At 55.9% G+C, this 16,998-nt stretch overlaps 1 pseudogene across 1 annotated transcript; it reads right to left on the bottom strand.

The window, feature by feature from the left end:
• Positions 1–327: 327 nt before the first annotated feature.
• Positions 328–15,805, bottom strand: LOC143651859 (cadherin-15-like; annotated as a pseudogene). The gene is made up of 7 exons (XR_013160292.1): positions 13,297–15,805; positions 12,740–12,925; positions 11,809–12,062; positions 11,080–11,459; positions 10,787–11,004; positions 10,601–10,727; positions 328–10,438 (listed from the first exon to the last, which is right to left on the bottom strand). The product of XR_013160292.1 is annotated as a cadherin-15-like (transcript).
• Between the last annotated feature and the right edge of the window lie 1,193 nt (positions 15,806–16,998).

The following is a 16,998-nucleotide window of genomic DNA, read 5'->3' as shown; positions in this document are numbered from 1 at the left end:
CAATTGGATGAATGGGTGACAGATGTCAATGTTTATATTATCACTCACTAGACTCGGGTTGACCCATGGGGTACCAGAGGCCTGGTCCACGCTGCATGGCTGGGCTTGAGTCTTATGCTCTGACAATGCCCACAAGAAGAGCAGATCCCAGAGATCCATGGCTTCTTGGCCTGTGCCACTGAGTGAAACAGCTTCAGCAAGGCCCAGAGACAAACCCAGACCACCACGCCCTGGAAAGGGCCCCCAGCCCATGTCCCCATAGAACCTGAGAAGCTCTTGTGGGCTAGTGCTGGGTTTCTGGGGTCACATAGCATTGGGCAGCCAGAATGGTGCTGACCTACTGGTTTGGAGTGACTCAAGTTGTTTATCTAGGCAGGGTCCCCCACAAAATATTTGCTGCAGGTCACATGCTCTGCAGACAGCCTTGTCCCCATCAAGCCCATCCTGGGTCACCCAAACTGGTACTGACCTGTGGACTCAGGGGGTAAGGACAGGAGCTGACTGCCAACAGTGGCTGGGATGGGAGGGGGCAGGTGTCTGTTAAACATCATCCACAAAACAGGAGTTTTTGGTTTGATCCATAGCATATACAATCTATAACTTTCATTTGCCCATTATAAATCTAAGAAAAGTACAGGGTCAGTGGAGCTGTGATCTAGGAGACCTGTGGTTGCAAGTAGTGGAAAACGCAACTCGCACTGAAAAATAGAAGTGTGACCTGCCAAGGAAGAGGCAGGGAGTCCTTTGGGGAGGCCCAGCCAGCTGCTCTGTGGTGTTATCGAGGGCCCCACTTCTACCTGTCTGGGCATGCTGCCTCTTGTTAGGTCGCCTCATTCACCCTCTCTCCTCTCCCCTGCTTTTGGAGTGGCCATCAGCTGTGGCCACCTCAACAGGCAGTGATTGCATTCCCAGGGCCCCCATAGGGCCAGCGAGTCCTGGTGATGGGCCGTGTAGGTCAGGCTGTGGCCCTGACCCAAACACCACTCCATGGCCATGTGCCCTTGGGTACCATCATTCATTTAGCCAATATTGGATGAGCATCTTCTCTGCCAGGCACTGGGTGATGGGGATGCCAGACTGAACAAGCCAGGTGCAGGCTCTGCCTTCAGGGGCTTGTACATTTATGCTGTCTATACTGGTCATATGGAGAAGAAAGCGAGGAGGTGATCAGGAGGACAGATTGTCCCCAACACAGGAACAGAGGTGGCCTTTGCCTGTGGAGGCAGCACCTGCATGGAGCCCGGTGTTTCCAACTTGCATTTTTAAACTTTTTTTAAATTGTGACATATGACATATATACAAAAAAGCAATAAATTTCCAAGTACCTTTTAACAAGTAGTTATAGAACAGATTTTTAAAGTTTGGTATAGGTTACAGTTCCATGGTTTTTGTATTTTCTTCTAGTTGCTCTAAGACACTGGTGACCAAAAGAAATGTCAGTATAATGATTCAGCAGTTATACTCATTTGTTAAATTCTATCTTCTCTGTTATAATCTGCCTCTTTTTTCTTGTTTTTTGGTGAAAAATAACATATATACAAAAAAGCAATAAATTTCAAAGTACATCACAACAATTAGTTGTAGAACAGATTTCTGAGTTTGGTATGGATTACAATTCCACAATTTTAGGTTTTTACTCCTAGCTGCTCTAAGGTACTGGAGAATAAAAGAGACACCAGTATAATGATTCAGCAATCATACCCATTTGTTAAATCCTACCTTCTCCATGTAAGTCCACCATCACCTTTGATCTTTCTCCCATCCTTTAGGGGTATTTGGGCTATGCCCATTCTAACTTTTTCATGTTGGAAGGGCCTGTCAATAATATGTGATAGGTACCTTGTGGAGTCTCCAGCAGCCCCTCTAGCTACAAACAAAGAGCACGAGTGTAGGATCAAATATCTGCGGTGAGGCCTGGGCACTAGCAGCTCTCAGGTGCGTTCCTTGTGCCACCCTCTGGCCCTGTTCACACCCATGTTAAGCTCTCAGACTGCAGAGCTGCCAGGAAGCTATGGCAGGCTGAGGCCAGTCCTGGCCATGAGGTCCCAGAATCCCAGCTTCCTCAGTGCAATCCCAGGGTTGGCTGAACAAGGCAACAGGCCTGAGACCCGTCAGGAGGGAGGAGGCCCTGACTCTGTCTCCTCTGGTTTCCAGGTGCACCCAGGACAGATCTGCATGGTGGGGTCCCACCTGCTTCTGCGAGACACAGGCTGCTGATGAGCTCATTGCTCTAGTAACTTCCTTAACCCAGCCCGGGGCCTTTCTCGATCTGGCCAGCCTGTGTCCACTGCCTGACCTGGAATCCCAGCTCCTGGCTGGATGGCGTGGGGCTGGTGGCCTGGACTGCTCTGGCCTCCACTGCCTGCTGGCTGGTGGGTGACCTTGGGGAGTGTGCTGGTTTGAAAGGATGTGTGTCTCCTAAAAAAGCCATGTTTTAATCAAAATCCCATTTCATAGAGGCAGAATAATCCCTATTCAATACTGTATGTAATGAGATCCTCTCCCTGCAGATGTGATTTAATCAAGAGTGGTTGTTAAACTGGAGTATCAGGTGATGACATGTCTCCACCCATGTGGGTGGGTCTTGATTAGTTTCTTGAGTCCTATAAAAGAGAAACATTTTGGAGCATGAAGGAGATTCGAGAGAGCAGAGAATGCCACAGCACCACAAAGCAGAGAGTCTACGAACCATTGACCTTTGGAGATGAAGAAGGAAAACCCCTCCTGGGGAGCTTCATGAAACCATAAGCTAGGAGAGAAAGCTAGCTGATGATGCCCTGTTTGCCACATGCCCTTCTAGCTGAGAGAGAAACTGTGACCATGTTCACCATGTGCCTTCTCACTTGAGAGAGAAACCCTGAACTTCTTTGGCCTTCTTGAACCAAGGTATCTTTCTCTGAATGCCCTAGATTGGTCATTTCTATAGATTTGTTTTAACTGGGACATTTTCTCGACCTTAGAATTGTAAACTAGCAACTTATTAAATTCCCCCTTAAAAAGGCCATTCCATATCTGGTGTGTTGCATTCTGACATCTAGCAAACTAGAACAGTGAGGAAGGCCGCATCTTCTCTGAAGGACACTTCCATATCCCAGGGTTTGTGGATGAGCAGCTGTGATGTCAAGAGCCGCAGAGGAGCCAGCCCAGGAGTGTAGGCATCATTCTCTCAAGCCACACATGCATCCTGTGCTCCCTTCAACGTCCCTGGCCAGAGCCCAGGTCCACTTCTGCATCTGAGGTGGCTGTGGGGTCAGAGGCTTGGGCTGGCCCTCCAGGCCACACTCCAGGGCAGGGGGGCAGGATGGGCTCAGAGGCCCCACGAGCCTCCAGGAGAAGGTAAAAGTGTCCCTGCCTGACTGGAGAAACTTGCAGCCTGGGGGCACATCATGCCTGCTCCGAAGCAAGGCTGCAGGTACAAGGGTCCACTTAAAAACAGGATGCCCTTGAGAAGATGCTGGTGTGCTACTGAGGGAGCAGGTGTCCTGGGGTCCTCAATGGCCTGTGCTGTGTCACCATGCTGGCCAGACACCCCAGAGGCCCCGGGCCCGACTCAGGCCACCTCTCAGCCTGGATCATAGAAGGGCCAAACAACAGGTCAGCTCAGGGACCACCCGGGGGCCCTCCTGCTGCAGTTGGCAGGTTAGCCTTCGTCCCCACCATGGCCTCCCCCCGCTCCTGCTGCCTCTGCAGTGTGCACTGCTGTCAATCAGCTGCTTCCCAACAGAGGCACAGGTTCCAGCCTGACCTTACTGCAAGACCAGTGCCCATTCTCCGTGCCCTCCTTGTACCCCAATTCCTTGCCCAAGCAGTGATGAGGAGCAGATCTGCTGAGGGAATGAGCAGGCAGGTCACATGGGTCTGCAGATGCAGCTGCCAAGGGAGGGTGGTTTATAATGGGGCTGGCTCTGCCTCCCTTCAAACTCTTTTGGAGGTTCCTGGGGGACAGAGGGAGGGGGGAGTTGGGGAAGCAGGGCTGGGACAGGAAGGGTGGGTCTCCCCAAACAACTGCTCCCTACTTTGCCCGCACACCACCTGTGACAGATTCCACACATGGTTTGTTTATTAAGGAACATTCCAGCTCCCACTGCTTTCAGATGGGACTCTGCCTTCAGAGAGTGGCCAGATCCCAGGCAGCCAGCTGGGGTCCAAGGGGTTCACGACCAGTTCTCCCAGTAGCAGCTCTTCAGGCATGCAGGAGGACCCAGCATGTGAATAGGGACCCCATTTCTTTCTACCCACCTAAAGCAGTGTGTACAAGACTCACTGGCATGGTGTGGGGAACCCCAAGTGCAGGAGGGTCCACCCAGGGAAGGCTGGGGCTCACTCCCCAACCTTAGAACTGATAATGCTGCTGTTGAAACACCAATCACCTATTTTCATTCTGTTGTTTTGTGATAAGCAATGACCTAAATTATGAAAAGGGAGGGCTTCAAATATTCAAACACACACCTCCATGTGCTGGCTGGACAGTGGGCTGTGGGAGTCCAAACAGGGAGGCTGCTCTGGCAGCTGAACCCCTGTGAAGATGGTGGGTGCAGAGAGCAGCCTGCCTAACCCGAGTGCCCCAGCAGGGGCCTCCTGTGGCTGGACACAGTCACCAGGACCAGGCTGCAGAGGCACCAGGCCTGGGAATAGGGGCAGTGGGCTGACCGACATGGCAAAGGAGGCAGGCTTCTCGTGGAGCCCTCAGCTGTTCTTTGGCGGGCAGTGATCTGCAGTGTGCTGTGAGAGCAGTGTCACCTGAAGGCCCTTTGCTAACCAAGTGTGAGGTCAGCAGTGGTTACTCTGGTAGGTAAACTAGTAATAGTGTCTCTGGTCAGGGTGGTCATCAGGATATGAAAGGTTAAAGCTGGGCCAGAAGTGGTGAGATGGCAGGGAGGTAGCATCCCTGTCGAGTGGGATGGGTCTGAAAGCCCTGGAGAGCCCCTGCATGCATCTTCCACCCTCTCTGCTCCTGAGTTTGAATTTATAATCTCCTCTGAGCGTCCTGCACCTTTTCCTTTTTCACTGCACCGATCGTGCTCAGAGGCTGTGGATCTCCTGTCCTTGAGGACATGAGCAGTGGTGCTGTGACCACTGTGTCTTGCTGGCCCGTACCCCTGGAGGCTCTGCTCTGCCTTGTCCTCATCTCCACTTCCTGTTGGGAGTGTTTTTCCAGTTCTGGTGACCCCAAGAGTGTCAACATGGGGGATCAATTTAGACCACTGGGGACATCCCAGGTCAGCTTCCTGTGGGAGGCTAAGCCCCTGGAGAGGTCGCAGTCTTCAACCTGGAGGGCAGAGGTCAGTGGGCTGGAGCCAAAGGGGAGGGGGTGGAGAGGTGGGCCTGGTGCCCATGATCTCTCCGGACACATCCAGGCACGTCTGACTTGTCCTTTCCGGAGAAGAAACAAGCAGTGGTCTAGGACCACGGGGCCACAGGATGGACACAGGAACTAAAAGCTTCTCAGTAGCCTGCCTAGGCCTCTCCCGCCCCTCAGCCCAGGTCCTGGGGCTCTGCCCATCTGTGAGTGTGGTGTGTGTGTGTGGGGGGGGGTTGGCATTCTTGGCATTGGCTCTGGAGTCAGTACCACCTGTCCATGCGCTTTCCAACTTCGTTTTTCAAAAGCCTGTTCCTGCTCTCCTGTCTCTTTTCCTCCAGCATGCAGGTTTATGTCCCTTTACAGAGCCATGTCAGCAAGAGTAGGGGGGCTCCAGAAGCAGCTGATGGCAGCCTGGCCCCACAGGGCTTGCTCGAGGCTCCACGCCAGCCCGCTGTGCTCCGAGGCAGGGTTCCCAGGCAGCAGAGGCACAAGTGTGTGTGGGCTGTGCCACGGGGGTGGTGCCGTAGCCCACGCAGACCTGCGGCAGTGAAGTGGGTGCCAACGAGAGACGGCTGCCCTCCACGGCCCTGGGAGCACAGCTGCTGTGGTCCTGCACCCCCTTCTCTGCTCCTGCTGGCAAGTGCGTAGGGAGGGTCAGCACAGGCGGAGGCAGGGAGCCAGGGAAGGAGGCCCGTCATGGACGGCTGTTCTGGTCCATCCCAGGAGAGAGGGGGCAGCCAGCTGCTGGTGCCTGGAGCCTGTGCCTGAGGTGAGTAGGCCCTGCCCTCCAGTGCTCACCATCCTCTGTCAGCGCTCTCTCCCCGCTCCCCCGCCTGATGGAAACACCAGTTTTCTGCTTTTGGAGCTGAGGTGCACCTCAGGGAGAGCACCATGTGCCTGGCTATGCAGGAACCCTCGTGGGCCCCCTCGGCATTGCCTGCGGGCCTTAGAGCCAGCGTAGTGGGGAGCCCCTGCATGGGGAAGTGTGGCTGGGCAGGGCTTTGGGGTCTGAGTCATCTGCTCAGCCTCCTGGACCTGAGCTGCTGCCCAAGGCACCCCTGAAGTGTGGCGCTCACGTCTTTGCCTGCCCAGAGGCCACCGATCAGAACCCAGGGCTTGCGAGACCTCTCAGGCTGAGCCTCGCCCTCCCAGTGCTAGACCTCATGACACAGCTGTCCTGCCTGCCAGCCCGTGCAGGTCAGCACCCACAGTGGCCGCGGCCGAGGATGTCACCGGCAGGAGATGGGCCCCGTCTTCTCCTGAGGCACCGAGAGGCCTCGCTGGACCCACCGTGTGGGGCAAGTGGACCTGTACTGCGTGTGAGGGAGGTCGTGAAATCCCTGGAAGTTTCTCACTGTCCAGTTTCTGCCGGTTGAGGGGGTTGGTGCCCTAGAGCAGCGTGTGGGCCTCCAAGTGCATGGCCAACAGCTTCCCCAGGGTGGCCTGCCAGCCGCGGATGCATGCAAGAGAGGGCAGCAGTCAGGGCAGTGCCCTCCCAGGACCCGCGCAGCCACAAGGAAACAGCCCCCCAAAAGGGCTGGACAACATGTGCCGCAGGGCTGCTGTAACAACAGCTTTCATTAACATTAAGGAACAGTCCCAGCCTTTGGCGCATCAACTGTCCCTGTCCCACAGAAGGCGTGATGTTGAATTGCTGCTTTCCTTCCGCCTCCCGGCTGGGTCCGGAAACTGCAGAGGCCCTGGGAGGCTGCACGCTGTGCTCGCAGGTGCACCTCTGTGCGGCCCCAGGGCCCACTTGGGCTGCCCTGAAATCCGCCCCCAAAGCACCCTGAGAATCCTGGCACATCGGCAGGGGGTGGGAAATTCCTCAAATCAAGGCTCCTAGGCTATTTTCAGATTTTCCTAGAAACCAACATAAAGAATTCTGTTCTTCAGGCAAAAGCCACATTTAGCTAAGCTAATGAGATTAGCCAGGCTGAGCTGGCAATCTGGGCTCAGAAGCTGAGCTGGCAATCTGGGCTCAGAGGCTCCTCTCCCTTAAGTGCGCTCGTGCCAGGGCAGGGACCATTCGGTGGGTCTGGGCTGCCTGCTGTGAATGGGTGCACGGCTGGGGGTGGTCTGGGGGCCCCGCCTGCACTTGGGGCTGGTCTCCGCTGCTTCGCAGACCCCACTCACCCGCACGTCCAGAGTCTCTGCTGCAAGTTACACCCCTACCTGCACCCACACTCCCCAGAGCCACCCGCCCCTCCACTGAAGTCCCTTGTTGAAAAAGGAAAGGTGTAGTAGCGCCTCCAACATCAGGAAGTGAGCCTCGAGTTTTTCCCCCAGTCTACCCGTTGTTTCTTGGTGAGTGGCGTATGCTGAGGGCTGGGGAGGGGAAGGCCAAGAGGCAGGGGCCCTGCTGGGCAGGTCGGGCGGGTGAGGGGTCTCCTCTGCAAGCGAGGCAGAGGCACACTCACCCCCAGGGTGGCTCAGGCAGTGTCCAGGCAGCCCATGGGATGTGCCATCAGTGCTACTCGAGGCTGGTCGTGGAGGTAGGCTTGGGGTGTTGCTCAGCATGCCAGGAGGCCTGGCCTTAGGGCCACAGGGCCCCAGAGGAGGGAGGGGGCACAGCAAGCAGTCTGATGGACCAGAAAGACCAGGCAAAGGGCAAGGCGGCTGCCGTGGCCGGGAGGCGGGGCTGAGGCCTGACATGGATGTGTGACGGGAGGAGTATTGTGGAAAGATCTCCAGAGGGCTGAACCGGCAGCAGCCAGGCTGGGGTAGCCCGGCCCAGGAACAGGAAGGTGCCCTGCAGAGGCAGGGACCGGCTCAGGGGGAAGTGGAGGTGCTGTATGTGCAGAGGCAGGAGTCTCCACAGGAGCCAAAAAGGAAAGGAAAGGAGGGTTGCGGGAGCCTGCCAGGGCCCATCCTGGCCATCTGCACTGCCGCCCTTGCACTGCCCTGCCCTGCCTGGCTCCCATGCTCACAGCACCCACCTCCCCCTAAGCAGCAGATTCTGCCCATCCAAGCCCTATCTCGCCTGGCACTCGTGGCCCAATAGTCTGATGAATAAACACATGAATGTGAGAAGGAACAGGCCACAGGCTCAGCTCGTGGGTCAAGTCCAAACCTGGTCCCTCTGAGTTGGGGGTCTGTCCCTGCTGTGGTCTGGGTGGGTGCAGCTGCCCTGGGGAAGGAGCAGTGGTGGCAGTGCCTGCCCGTGCACTGGCAGCTGGGTTCATGACTTGGAAGTCCCTGTGCGTGCTTCTTTGGGTATCACGGGGCTGGTCCTACTGCGTGGAAACCGGGGCCCCAGGCAACCCCACCAAAAGCTAGACTACAGGTTAGTGTCTAATTGCCACAAGACGTGAAGCTTTCCGAATCATGGAGGCATTAGAACAAGGCAGGGAGCAGCATAGCACGGCCATTCTTAGAGCCAGTGCGAGTGGAGTACGTGCTGACTCGGCTCTGTCTGGAGCCCAGCACGACAGCTCCCAGAGACAGTTTCAAGGGGTCAGTGACAGCCACCCCCTCCTGCGAGGCCAGACCCCTAATGCTCAGTGTCCCTTAACTCCTGGTAGGAACTCTGGGTGGCTCCCTGTGGCAGCCAACACTGAGGGGTGAGGCCAGGTGCAAACCTCTCTGCTCAACTGGCTGTCCTCCCAGCCTCTTCTTCCTGGGGGTCAAAAGGAGCTGCCCCAGCCCCTGAGGGCTCCCAAGAGGAGCAGAGTGGACACGCGCACCAGCCATTCAATACAATGCGTCCATCTGCAGCCCTCCTGTGCAGTGCCCGTGTCTCTCTGAGCTCACTGGAGGAGCCCCAAGTGGTCATATCAAGCCAGGCTCCCCAGCAGGGCATGGCTATGCCCAGAGGCAGCGTGATGCCTGGTCAGGTCAGCAGCCACATCAAGGCTACCGAGGCCCCATCTCCCAGCCCATCCTTCCAGCACGGAGCGGCCCACGAGGGCTTGGAAAAAATGCTGGGCCCATCTCCTGGCCCACCTCACAGCCCTTGGTGCCAAGCCATTCCAGGCACAGCGGGGCAGAGAAAACGCTGAGGCCTGCAAGGGCCTGCTCGTCTAGCCACCCACAGGGTCAGGACAGCCCTGGGCAGTCTGCACCCCAAGTGGTTGTGACCTGGCACATCATGGTCCTCTGTCCTCTTGTCTGCCCCCTGCCAAGTCTAATGACCCACGTCCCAGCATGTGGCCCTTGCTTGGTGTCCTGCTTCGAGGAGGCACAAGGTCCCAGGGCAGAGTCTGGCATGAGAGGCCGAGGGCAGTGGGGCTCACTTGTTTGGCCAGTCAGGATGCTGCATCCCTTGGGGCTGTGACCGCAGACACTGCCCCTGAAGCAGGGTGTGCACCCTGAGGGCTGCCTGCATCCATCTGGGGACCCCCAGGCCCGTGCCTGAGGAAGCATCTGTCCTTTCTCCTCCATGTCCTTCCCTTTCTTGTTTGCTTTTCTGGCTGAGAATCTACTCAGAGGGCCCCGGGTGTGATGGGACACTCCTTGGGAGAAGGACTGAGGGGACAGGCCAGGGGGTTGAGTAGGACTTGGGGGCAGCCTGCTGAGGGAGGGGGAAGGGCAGCCCCAGTAGCGCTGTCTCCACCACAGCCTAGCGTCCAGTCATGACGCTGCCCCTGGTGGGTGAGTGTTGAGACTCTGTGCCTCTGGCCATCTCCAGAAGCAGGTGCCTGAGCACAGGGCATGTCACCAGAGGCTCTGAACCACGCTTTTGTGCCCCTCTCACTCTCCAAAAGTTATTCTTCAGTAAAGCTGGTGAAAGAAAGGGGATCCTCAACACAGGCTGGTGTAGAACCCTAAGTCTTCCAGCTGCCTAGGGCAGTGCAGAAGATGCCAGAACCACTCTGCAGGGGCCCCAGAGACAGAGGCGGCCCCACAGGCTGTGCTGGTGCCCCAAACATGCACCCTCAGCTGCCTGTGTCCACCACAGCCCTGGCTGGGTGGGTGCCCAGTAGCTGTCAGCTGGGGGTCCGGGGTGGCGGGCTCCCAGGAGCACCTACCTCACAGATGAAGTCAGCGATGTTGGGGGCTGCTGGGCAACTCTCGGGGTGGTTGCGGGAGGCTGTGGCTGAACGGGGCGTCACAGCGCAGGGGTGGCCGCCCCAGAGGGACACCTGGGGCCCTCATCCCTGTCGGGTGGCACAGCTGGTTTATGTCATAGGCGTCCTGCGGGGAGAGAGGGGAGCAAACGCTGGACCACAGGCGGGGGCCCCATGCTGAGTCTCTGGGCAGCCCGAATGGGCTCCAGGAAAGGACTGGCCCGGAGCTCCTGGCCAGCTCGAGGCAGCCCTTCCTCAGACTCAGCACCCACGCCACCCTGCTTCTCACCTGGTCTTCCTCCCCATCCCTCTGCTCGTGAAGGTCCAGGACGTTGTCCCATGGGTTGTCCAGTGGCTCGTTCAGAAGGGTCTTGTCCAGAGGTAGCCGGCGGAACCTCGGGCAGCCAGGAGGAGTACTGGGCGGGGAGGAGGCGGGAGGCTGGGGCTGGCAGGAGGGGGAGGGGGCGGGGCTCACGCAGCAGGAGGGCTGCGCTGGCCAACGCGATGAGAAGAGCCCCGAGGCTGAGGCGCGGTGTTGGCGGGCAGGCAGGTGCCGTCCTGGGCGCACCGGGCAGGTCATGTTCAGGGGTTGCTCGCGCTGCCGGGGCGGCTGTCCTGAGTCGCGGAACAGCAGGCTGAGGCGGTGCAACCCCTTGACGACCCATAGCCGTGGCTGCAGCTGCGCGTGGCTCACTGCGGGGGGCGCCGTCAGCGGACGGTGCGCCCCACGCCGCCCCCTCGGGCGGGTCCCCGGATCCCAGGCCTCACCGTTAACCTGAGTGATGGTCCAGTTGCGGGCGAGCTCGGGGACCCCGGGGCTCAGCTGGAAGTGGAAGGGGGCCGTGTGCGGTGGCAGGTCCTCGTTCGTGGCCCGGAGCAGGAGGCTGCCGGCTGGCGGGCTCAGCACGGGCGCGTGGTCGTTCACCTTCAGGATCTCCATGGGCAGGGTGCCGGTGGCACCCTGAGGGGGTGCCCCGGCGGCGCCCCACCCGCGCGGCCACTCACCGTCGTCGCTGGCCAGGATGATGGCCCAGTACCAGCTGCTCCTGAGGAAGGGGGAGGCAGGGCTGAGCACGCGCAGCATCTGGATCCAGCCCGTGGCTCGGGCCACCTGCAGCCAGTCCTCGGGGTCGTAGTCCTTGGAGTGGCTGGGGGCGGGTGGGGCGGCCCTGAGTCTCCCCCCACCCCGGCGTCTTCTGCAGCCCCCCAGGCTGACCCCCCTCCGCCCTCAGCTGGCGCTGGTACCCCTGGGGAGGTGGGGGTGGGGGGCGGCCAGGACCCCCATGTGGGTGCCCACACAGCTCAGACAGTCTGGCTGGTAGGAACTGACTGGCCAAGGCAGCCCCTGTGGACGGAGCCCGTCCTGCTCCAGGGTTCCACGGCACTCCACATGCCCCCCACCGCCCAGGCACCAGGGTCCCGGGCCTGGCCGGGAAGGAGGGGTGTGGCCATCTGCACCCCCCACCACCTTGCCCCAACAAACGCAGGTGCCCCCACCTGAGCCCCTGCAGGTGTTGGGTGTCGGGGTCACGGGCAGAGAAGATGGCCACGTGGGCCCCCGGGGCCGCCCCCTCAGCCAGGCTGGTCTGAAGTGGGTTCTCCAGGAACTGGGGGGCCTCGTTGGCATCCTGCACCTGCACAATGACCGTAGCCTGGCCCCACTTGGCTTTCGGGGCGGCCACATGCAGCGGGGCCTCGTTCTGCACTGCCACGCGGAGCTGGTGGAGCGCGCAGCTCTCATGGGCCAGGGGCTGTGGGAAGAGCAGGGCTGATGGCGTCCGCCTGGCACGCGGGCACCACCTCACCCCGGGGCAGGCCCAAGGTGGCCAAGGCCCAGGGCGGCAGCTCCTGGACTTGTGCTGAGAGCCCTGCACTCCCTCCTTCCCCTTCTAACCTTGAAAAATAAAATGCGTGCACAAAGGTAAAAATAATAGGATAGGTAGCCACTGCCCCAACCAAGTCTGCTGGGTGCCGCGAGGTCAGCTCCTGGGCGGGCGGCTGCACAGGTGCGCTGAGGCAGTCACCAGCTCGCAGGTAGAGCCCAGCCTGCGCCCCAACCGCGCTTGCCCCCCGCCATCGCCAGGCCCATTCCCCACAGCAAATCCCTTTATGTGTGTGTACTTATGTGTCCATGTGTGTCTGCGCATGTGTGTGTACACACGCGCACACAGCAGTCCCTGGCTGTGCCTTGGGCCAAGCCCTGCTTGCAGAGGTGTGCCACATGGCCCACCTATGTCAATTCCACCTGGCAACACATGCAGAGTGGTGGGGGGAGCAGGTCTTGGGGCTGCACCTTCTCCCCCCTCCTAAGGTCACACCCAGAATCTGCACCCCTGAGTCCTTTCCTCGGGTCATTGCTGGCAACCCAGAAATGGGGGTCCCTACCACCCCCTACCCTCCACACCACAGACGATGGGGTGCCCCCCACCTTTACCACAGACAGGATGCCCGCATTGGTCCCGGGGTCTGTGCGGATGGTGAAGTGGCCATTGGGGTCACCCTCCAGGATGGAGAAGCTGGCCACTGAGTTGGGGGAGCCTGGCAGGTCCGCATCCTGCACCTTGAGCCAGCCCACGTCCACGCCACTCATAGCCTCCACTGCCTCCAAGAAAAACTGAGGAAGGCACCCTGGTTACCTGCAGGATTACAGAGTGGAGGCCTCCCACAGCCTGGGTGCCAGGGGTCACTCACCTTGGTCCGGATCCCCTTCTCCCAGCTCCCCTTGCACCCCCACGCTGCAGGGAAGACGCCCTAACTGCTTCCTCACATTCTCCACACCTCCGGGCAGCCCTATGAGCCCCTGTGTATGCAGATGCTGGGGAGCCCCCTGCTCCTGGGGGGCAGGGCACCCAACCCCACAGCAGGGGCCTGGGGAAGACCAGCCCCTGCTCGCGGCCCCCAGGGCTCCCAGGCACCCCTCCAGTCTCTCGACGATGGCCCCACACTGGGACTCTGCGCCTCCCCCACGGCAGCCCTGGGGGTCACCTTGTCCCTGGTGAACTCAGGAATGTGGTCATTGATGTCATCAAGGGTGATAAGGGCAGAGACCGTGGCAGTGAGGCTGTCCCCAGACATGTTGGCCACCTGCAGGGTCAGGTTGTACACAGTGACCACCTGGGGGACGGGTGGTGGCATGAGAGGGCGCTAGGGGCCCTACAGAATAGGGGGGTCAGTCCCTCCAGGGTAGCCCTGCAAGCGTCCTGAGGCCCCCAAGTCTGAGCATCCCTGAGCAACAGGGTAAGAGGAAGAGAAAGTGCCAGGACATGAGTAGGAACTGGCCCCAGCATGAAGGTGACATCTAAACAGAGATATCAGGGAGCAAGCCATGTGGACGTTTGGGGGAAGAAAATTCCTGGCAAACAGAACAGTAAGTTCAACAGTCCATAGGCAAAAGTCTGACAGGCATGTCTGAAGAGGCTCATGTGATTGAATTTGAGTGATTGAATTTGAGTAAGGAAAGAGGATAGGAGCAGAAGTTGAAGGCACCGGTACCAGGTCTCATCTACCAGGGTGCCTTGAGAATACCAGCTTTAATCTGAGTGATATGGAAAACTATTTGTGGGTTTTAGGCAGAGAAGTAACTCAGTTTTGAATTACCGAGAAGTAATTCTGGCTGCTGGGTTGCACAAAGACTGTGGGGTGCTAGGAATTGGGGATAAGGAAGCTAACATTAGGCAGGAGAGGATGGAGGACTGACCAGGGCCACAGCAGCACTGATGATCAGAAGTGATTTGAGGTATGTTTTGTGAGTAAAGAAAGCAGGTTGTGATGATGATTTGATGATAGGTTAGATGCACGCAGAATAGATGCCACCAAGGTTTTTGACCAGAGCAACAAACCAGAAGGATGGAACTGAGTAAAAAGAGGAAAAATGCTGGAAGAACAAATTTGGGGCTAGACAAAGGAAATCAGGAATTCAGTTTTACACAAGCTCAGTTTCTTGGTGCCTATTGGATGTTCAGAATAGGCTGCTGGATAAAGAAGTCAGGAAACCAGGTTTAAATCATTCTAACATGTATCAATTGTTGAAGAATAGGGTGTTATTTAAACTTTAACTGTCGTTTACCTAGCTATAAAATAGAGATAATGCTACCGTGCACATGAAATAAAATGGCAATATGACAAATATTTTAACAAGTAGTTGAGACATAGCAGATGTTTGATAAAAACGAGCTCCCAGCTCCTCACATTCACATCTTCATTTAATAAATACTGAAACTGTTACTAAACATAAGGGACTAAAGGGATACAACAATTAATTAGAAATCACCGTTTCTGAAGACACTTTCTATGCAGAATGCGACATGAATAGACATGTGAATAACTATATAAAAAAGTGTTAAGGGCTGTCATGGTTAGGGACAGGTGTCAACTTGGCCAAGTTGTGGTACCTGTTCATCTGATTGGGCAAGCACTGGCCTGTCTGTTGCAATGAGGACATTTCATAGGATTAGGTCATGATCACATCAGCTACATCCACAGCTGATTCCATTTGTAATCAGCCAAGGGGGAGTGTCTTCTGCAATTAGTGATGCTAAATGCAATCATGGGAAGCCTTTTAAGGAGGACTCAGAGGAGACAGGTTTCCATTCCTGCTTTGGCTGGTGAGCCTCTCCTGTGGAGTTCATCCAGGCCATCCATCAGAGTCATCGGCTTCGCAGCTTGCCCTGTGGATTTTGGACTCTGCGTTCCTACGGTCACGTGAGACACTTTCATAAATTTTGTATTTGCAAGTGTTCCCTGTTGATTCTGTTTCTCTAGAGAACCCTAACTAATACATCTTGGTACCAGGAGTGGTTCTTAAGGAACAGAATCTTAAAAATGGGTTTTTATGAATGGTTTTCTACTCTGACTGGACTCAGAGACACTAAGAACTCTGATTCCCGTAATCAGAATGACACTCCCAATCCATGGACTGAGTTGGCAAAGGAGATAGTCAAAATATCATCATTCGATTCTCCTAATGCTTCGCTTGTACGAAGCCAGACTCTGGGGGATAATGTTTTTGACACCTTTACAGAGTTTTGTAGAAATAAGAGTTATAGAGATGTTGGTTGGTTGTTGTTAGATACACTGTCTACATTAAAGGGTGAAAGGGATGGGCTTAAGGCTTCAAAGGAGAAGCTTAAGCGCCGTCTGAAAGATGTAGAGGTTTCTATGAGTATCCTGAAGGAAAATCTTATTTCCTGTAGCCGTAGACTTGAGATCTCTGAAAATCAGACTCAGAATCTTATTGTTATAGTAGCAACTTTACAACGTAAACTGAAATCTCAGTCTTGTATGGTGTCTGCCGTTAAAGTGAGGGCATTGATTGGAAAGGAGTGGGACCCTGAAAAATGGGATGGTGACATATGGATTGATACTGATGTTGGGGGTGAGGTTGAAACCCTAGACCATGCTGAGCCTTCTTTAGATAACCCTGTAATAGTCTGCCCTGAGGACATAGCCACCCCACCTCCAGCCTGCCTTGAGGAATTGGCCACCCAACCTCCTCCTGAAGGGATTAGCCCTAGAGTTATTAATCCTGTTTCACCAGATGAAACTGCAAATGAAAGCCCTGAAGCAAATGGCTTGGAAGATATTTCTAATTCTTTTCATGACCCACCCCCACCACCCCTCATTTCTTCTAGACCTATAACTAGACTAAAGTCCCAACAGGCCCCTAAAGGTGAGGTACAAAGTATCACACATGAGGAGGTACATTATACTCCGAAAGAACTGTGTGAGTTTTCCAATTTATATAGACAGAAATCAGGGGAATATGTGTGGCAATGGATTTTAAGAGTGTGGGATAATGCTGGGAGGAATATAAGGCTGGATCAGGCTGAATTTATTGATATGGGCCCACTAAGCAGAGATTCTGCATTCAATGTTATAGCTCGAGCAGTTAGAAAAGGTGTTAACAGGCTGTTTGGGTGGTTGGTTGAAACATGGATCAAAAGGTGGCCAACATTATCTGAGGTTGAAATGCCAGAACTGCCCTGGTATAATGTAGATGAGGGGATCCAGAGGCTTAGAGAGATTGGGATGTTAGAGTGGACTTATCATGCAAAGCCTGCTCTTACACCCCAGGAATGTCCAGAGGATGCACCTTTTACCAGAACAGTGAGAAATAAATTTGTGAGACTAGCACCATCATCCCTCAAGAGCTCTGTGGTTGCACTTCTCTGTAGGTCAGATATTACTGTAGGAACTGCTGTCACTGAGCTGGAATCCTTAAACACAATGGGGATGACAGGATCCCGAGTTGGCAGAAGCCAGGTGGCAGCACTTAATCACCAAAGACAGGGTAGACGCGGCTATTATAACAGACAACAAACTCAAAGGAGGCACCAAAATTATATGACACGCAGAGATTTGTGGCATTGGCTAGTAAATCATGGGGTGCCTAGAAATACAACAGAAGGGCAGTCTACTAAATTCTTGTTGGAGCTGTATAAACAAAAGAGTTCTAGGTCAAGGGAACAGAAGTCTAACCTGAATTACAAAAACACAGAGTCACAGCCCCTTAATCAATTTCCAGACTTGAAACAGTTTACAGACCCTGAGCCCCTTGAATGAAGGGGAGGCCAGGTCCCTATGGGGGATAAACCTCTTACACTGCCACAAATTTATACTGTTAACCTTCCTCTAAGTCTTCCCCAAGGAGACCGACGGCCTTTTACCAGGGTAACTGTGCATTGGGGA

This window comes from Tamandua tetradactyla, chromosome 12 (genome assembly GCF_023851605.1).
Source record: "Tamandua tetradactyla isolate mTamTet1 chromosome 12, mTamTet1.pri, whole genome shotgun sequence".
Classification (NCBI taxonomy): domain Eukaryota; kingdom Metazoa; phylum Chordata; class Mammalia; order Pilosa; family Myrmecophagidae; genus Tamandua; species Tamandua tetradactyla.
Note: the sequence above shows the minus strand (reverse complement) of the source record. Positions and strands in the feature narration are given on the sequence as shown.